The 6,452-nt window shown below is 46.7% G+C and overlaps 1 protein-coding gene across 4 annotated transcripts in view; it reads right to left on the bottom strand.

The window, feature by feature from the left end:
• GRIK4 (glutamate receptor, ionotropic, kainate 4) overlaps positions 1-6,452 on the bottom strand; it is a 271,548-nt gene that overhangs the window by 222,993 nt on the left and 42,103 nt on the right. The window lies entirely within an intron of this gene.

The raw sequence follows: 6,452 nt of genomic DNA, 5'->3' as shown, positions 1-6,452 counted from the left end.
CACTATTCAGACATGAAAACCAAGGATCTCCTGCCATTTGCAACAAGATGGATGGACCTTGAAGACATTATGCCAAGTAAAGTAAGTTAGACAGAGAAAGACAAATACTATATGATCTCAGTTATACGTGGAATCTAAACAGCAACAACAAAATACCAACAAGAAACAAAACAAACTCATAGAAAAAACTATGAGAATTGTGGTTCCCAGAGGCAGGTGGGAGGAGGCAATGAGGACGGGGGCCAGGGGCATCGGTTTCAGTCCTCAGTGGAGGACCAGTGCCCGCTGGGCCTTCCTGCAGGAAGCAGAGGCCCCTGTGCAGCGGGAAGGTGCTCCTCTTGCTGTGGGGATGCGAGGGTGAGGCCCTTACACGAGAGATTAAGGTGCTTTATTGATCTGGGGACTGTAACAGGTAATAATTTCCCTTTTGATGAGACTTCATTTTAATCAGACTTTCTCCATGTACTTTACAAAAATAAAATTTATAACCTTTGGTTTTAAAAAAATGAATCTGAGATTCACCTAAGTACCTGCACTTTACCCACCACCCCTCACCCACGTTCAGTCAACCCTTACATCCCCCACAGACCCTGCCTCCTCTGTGCCTCTTGAGCCCTGGCTCCTCCGGGAGCACCAGGCCCCTGCTGTCACCCCTCCCCCACCCACACACACCCCTTCTCAGATTCACTACCACTCTCAGCAGTTGTTCTCCCTGCCTCCAGGGCTCCCTGTAGGTTTCAGGATAAAGTCAAAGTTGTTTTATTTTTTAATCCTCACCTGAGGTTCTTTTCTTTATTGATTTCTAGAGAGAGAGAGGGAGAAACATCAATTGATTGCCTCCCATACGTGCCCCAACTGGGAATTGAACCCACAACCCAGATATGTGCCCTGACCAGGAATCAAACCCGCAACCCATTGGTGTATGGGATGACACCCCAACCAACTGAGCCACCGGCCAGGGCAAAGCTAAAACTTTTTGTTGTATACACAAGACCCTCCACAATCCGGCTCTGCGGGGACACCCTAAGGCCACCAACTGGTGTAGTATCCTCGGGCCAGACCACAGCTGTGAGACTGCAGATGCTGAAAGAGCCAGCCCTCCAAGCCAGATGCCAAAGTTCAGGTCTCTGTCCTCACCAGGGCGGGAGGGGTCTGGGCTTGGCCTCCTCAGCAGTGAAAGGAGATGCTAATGTCCCTTGTGCATCCGGTTGTTATAGGGATTAAACTAGCTAATCCAGGGAAAACTCCCACCACCTAATGCTTCCTGAGTGCTTAATAGTATCATTATGGTCACAGTGATCAGCCCTCAGCCCGTTCTTGGCAGCTCTCCAGCCAAGCCCCCAGACACTCCACGCTGTGCCCTCTGCCTGGGATGCTCCTGCTCATTTCTTTGCAGGCAAACTCCTACTCATCAAACTGCACTGTCCCCTCCAGGAAATGGTCCTGTCCTCCATGTCCCCAGGGCCCGGCCTCCACCTTGCCCCTCATGCTGCACTGTATCCTGTCATGCCTCCATCTAAACACAGAGCCTGGCATAGTGTCCAAAAATATTCATTAAAGGAATGAACACATAAAAAATAAATAAATCAGCCCAACTGGGCTCCTGCAATAAGTCTCAAAGCAGCTGCCCTTGCTGCGCCTTCCAAAGAGCACCTCAGGGCGCCTACATTCCCAGGAGAAAGGCACCTGCTGCTCGGCCCTCCTGGGCATCACAGGAACTCCAGCTGAGAAGCGAGTCCTGGGAACCCCCCACCCCTGCCCCCAGCAGTGGGACTGGAGGCCACTGGGAAGCCAGGAAACAAAGATCTCACTTACAGGGAGGCCAGAGGGAGGGGGCAGGGAAAGAGGTCGCATTAGAGAAAGAAAAACGAGAACAAAGCAAGTAAACTATTTAAACAGACTGAGAAGGAAAGGACAGAGTAAATCAAACCCCAGACAGGCAATCAATGGACATTCAATTAACAGCTACCTTAGTACTAATTTATACAAAGCATCTAAAAAACACCCTTCCCCCTCAGAAGATCCTGATTCAATGCCTCCCAGCTGTTCAGACATTCCAGCTCACCCACAGGGCCTCAGGGCGCTGGGCCTGTGCCCAGGAGACCCCCAGGGCTGCAGGCAGATCAAGGCCACTGGGGTGAAGGAGGAGCCTAGGCAGCACCGGGAGCTTGGCTGGGTGGGGGAGGAGGATGCTCAGAGCAGCGAGGACACTTCTGGACTAGACAGGAGCAGGCAAAGCCTGAAAGGGCCACACAACACCCATATCAGGCAACAGCCTTGCAGCCCAGGGTCTGAGCTCCCACAGACCCTGGCTCAGCTTATGGCTGTCTTGCTCCCTGTGGTCCAGGCCACTTTAAAACACCTCCCAGGTGCATGTCAGTCCTGTATACTCAGAGCATCCACAGATGAGTAGGAGGTACATCTCCATTGGGGGGTAAAGGGGAAAGAAAGGAATGGTACCCACCCTTTAGGTGTAACATCCTGGGTGTGACATCCGTGGGCTGGCACCTGGAGGCAGCAGGTGCTGCAGGAGCCGGCAAAGCTCAGCTCCAGCGCAAACTTGGGCAGCTGCTCTCTGCTCCAGGCCTGTTTCCTGCTCCAATCCAATAGGACAATCCTGGTTGCAGCTCAAGGTTGGGTGAGAACTGGAGAGTGCGTGCGAAAGCCCGGTCCCCAGCGCTGGTGACTGGTGTCTAAGCACTAACCTGGGCAGTGCTGCAGAGCAGATGCAAATGGGGGAGCAGGGATGCCCAGGGAGGAAGGAGGGAGGGGAGGGGATGCCATTCCTCTCGTTCCATCATTCCTGATCACAGGTATTACCTACACACACATCACAAACACATTCGCATTTCTAAGCCCTGCAGAGCCCAGCTTTAAGTAAGACAACAAGGAGGCATGAGAGCTGCCTCCGGGGCTGCCATGTCCTCTGCTTCCACAGCCCTGGTTTCCCTCGAGCTTGTGAGGTGGGCCAGGGAGCTGCCATCACTCCTATTTTATAGACGAGAAAACGAATTCTCTCTGAGGTAAGAGGACTTGATCAAAGTCACACAGTAGCAGGCATTCTCTCTTCCTTAAATTTTATCTTTTCCAGCCCATGATGCTCCTGAGACACAAGCAGAATCAATGAATTATAGGGACAGAAGTGCTGTACAGAGAGGGTCCAGCAAGCAAAGCTCTCCTCACCCCAAATGCCACCCACCCCCAAGTCCCTTCAACCCCCAAGGACTCCATCTCTCTTCTCCTACATCCAAGGCTCCATGGTATGTACCTTGGTTTTTCTGAAAACCTCCTCAGGTCCCCGCCCTGCCTGCAGACCAGTCAGCTCTATACTCATATCAGAGACAGAGGCACTGACGGAATCGCAGAATGAAAGCCTGCAGGAAGCGGCTTCCCCGAGTCTGGATTGTAAACACAGATGACTAAAATAGCTATTTTGGAACTACTCACTCAGCCAACAGCCACCTTCTCAGCCTGGAGATTCAGCCACTATTGGCAAATGTGCTTTCTAACAAATTTTAATGTGCAAATTAGCAACTTGCCAAACTGGACTGGAAGTGGAGAGCTGACCACAGTAGTAAGCTCTCCCACTCCCCCCAGGAGAGACCTACAGTAGCCCAGGCTCCCTGTCACTCCTCTGCATCCTCTCCCCACAGGCCATCGACCAATTAATTTGCTCACCATTATTTTTAAAACTCAAAGATTATTAGCAGTGGAACATGAGTAATAAACGAACACACTACTTGCACTTAAATTAGCTCTGCATGTCCTGCGAGCACAGGGCTAACTGTCAAAGCCAGACTTTCCCTCGCCTGCCCTGGATCAGGACAGGGGGCCTTGCAAGGTCACAGACTGGTGGGTGGCAAGCAGGACAGGGGACACTCCGAGGACACACACCTGGGGCTCCCTGATTCCCAAGCAGAGCGCTGAGCTTCTTGAAAAATAGGGCAGTTATGGTGGTGCTTTAATGCCAGGAAAAGAAGAATTGGGTCCCCTGGTGCACACTGAGGTGACCTTCATTCCCTGGTCTGAACAAGTAGGTCAGTCACACCCACCTCCCAGAGGGCTGGTGGGATTGAATGGGAAACTGAATGGGAATCACCTAAAAGCAAACTTGCACATAGTGGGGACGGTGGTCAAGAGGAGAGGCGGGGGAAGAGGAAGGCTTCTCTGGGCTGAAGTCTTAGGATGTCTGAAAACATCTCCACTGGTCATTAAAGGATTAAATGCTGGGCAGCACCCTTCCTAGCTCCTCCCACTTCTACAAAGGGCTAATACATTTGCACACCCATGCATACTTGTGGGACACTATTATGCTGCATCTGCTGTGTGCAGGTGTCAGGAATTCAGTACTTTGGGAGTATTTGTTCTAGTTCTGTGAAGTATGCCCTTGGTGTTTTAATAAGGATTGCATCGAATCTATAGATTGCTTTTGGTAGTATGGACATTTTAATGATATAAGTTCTTCCAATCCATGAACATGGTATACATTTCCATTCTTTTTTGTATCTTCCTCTATTTATTTTTTCAATGTCCTATAGTTTTCCAAATATAGGTCTTTTACCTCCTTAGTTAACTTTATTCCTAGATATATTATTTATTGTTGTTGTTGCAATGGTAATTGAGATTGCTTTTTTAGTTTCTCTTTCTGAGAGTTCATTATTAGTGTATAAAAATGCCATCAATTCTGGATGTTGATTTTGTATCCTGCTGCCTTGCCAAATTCTTTTATTTATTTTTTAAAATATATTTTTATTGATTTCAGAGAGGAAGGGAGAGTAAGAGAGAGATGGAAACATCAATGATGAGAGAGAATCATTGATTGGCTGCCTCCTGCACGCCCCCTACTAGAGATTGAGCCCATAACCCAGGCATGTGCCCTAGACCAGAATCGAACCTGGGACCTTCAGTCCGCAGGCCGATGCTCTATCCACTGAACCAAACTGGCTAGGGCCCAAATTCATTTATTAAGTCTAATAGTTTCCTGGTGGAGTCTTTAGGGTTTTCGATGTACAATATCATGTCATCTGCAAATAATGAGAATTATACTTCCTCCTTTCCAATTTGGATGCCTTTTATCTTTTCTTCTTGTCTGATTGCTGTGGCTAGGACTTCCAGTACTATGTTGAATAAGAGTGGTGAAAGTGGACATTCTTGTCTTGTTCCTGTGCTTAAGGGAAATCCTTTTAGTTTTTGCCCATTGAGTATGATGTTCACTGTAGGTTTGTCATAAATGATCTTATTATGTTGAGGTATGATCCCTCTATTCTCACTTTCCTAAGAGTGTTTTTTTTTTAATCAAGAAAGGGTGCTGGATTTTGTCAAATGCTTTTTCTGTATTTGTTGATATGATCTTTCAATCTGTTTATGTGATGTATCACATTTATTGGCTTGCGAATATTTTGCCAGCCTTGCATTCCTGGAATAAATCCCACTTGATCGTGGTGTATGATCTTTTTCATATATTACTGGATCTGATTTGCTAATATTTTGTTGAGGATTTTAGCATCTGTGTTCATCAGGGATATTGGCCTGTAATTCTCTTTGTAGTGTTGTTATCTGGATTTGAAATTAGGATAATGCTGGCTTCATAAAAACAGCTTGGAAATGTTCCTTCCTCTTGAAGTATCTGGAACAGTTTGAGGAGTATAGGTGTTAGTTTTTCTTTGAATGTTTGGAAAAATTCTCCTGTAAATCCATCCAGTCTAGGACTTTTATTTGCTAGAGTATTTTTTATTACTGCTTCAATTTCATTAGTTATTATTTGTCTACTCAGGTTTTCTGATTCTTCCTGATTCAGTTTTGGAAGATTGTATGTTTCTAGGAATTTGTCCATTTTGGCCAGGTTGCTCAGTTTGTTGGCATATGAGTTGTTCATAGTATCTGCTTATGATCCTTTGTATTTCTGTGGTGTCTGTTGTTATATTGCCACTTTCATTTCTGTTATTATTTATTTGGGTCCTCTCTCTTTGTTTCTTTTTTTTTAATTGTTTTATTGCTTAAAGTATTACAAAGAGTATTATATATGTCTCCTTTTTTTTCTCCCCTTGACCCTCCCCTAGTCTCCCCTACCCCCCAGTGTCTTATGTCCATTGGTTATGCTTATATGCATGCATACAAGTCCTTCGGGTTGATATCTTACCTCCCCCCCAACCCTCCCCAGCCTTCCCGCTGTAGTTTGACAGTCTGTTCGATGTTGCTCTGCCCCTGCATCTATTTTTGCTCATCAGTTTATAATGGTCTTTATTATCCATGAGTGAGTGAGATCATGTGGTGTTTTTCTTCATTGACTGGCTTATTTCACTTAGCATAATGCTCTCCAGTTCCATCCATGCCGTTGCAAATGTTAATAGTTCCTTCTTTTTTACAGCAGCATAGTATTCCATTGTGTAGATGTACCACAGTTTTCTAATCCATTCATCTGCTGATGGGCACTTAGGCTGTTTCCAGATCTT

The sequence above is a fragment of the Myotis brandtii genome, unplaced genomic scaffold (assembly GCF_000412655.1).
Source record: "Myotis brandtii unplaced genomic scaffold, ASM41265v1 scaffold1074, whole genome shotgun sequence".
Taxonomy (NCBI): Eukaryota; Metazoa; Chordata; class Mammalia; order Chiroptera; family Vespertilionidae; genus Myotis; species Myotis brandtii.
This window is presented reverse-complemented; position numbering and strand designations above follow the sequence as displayed.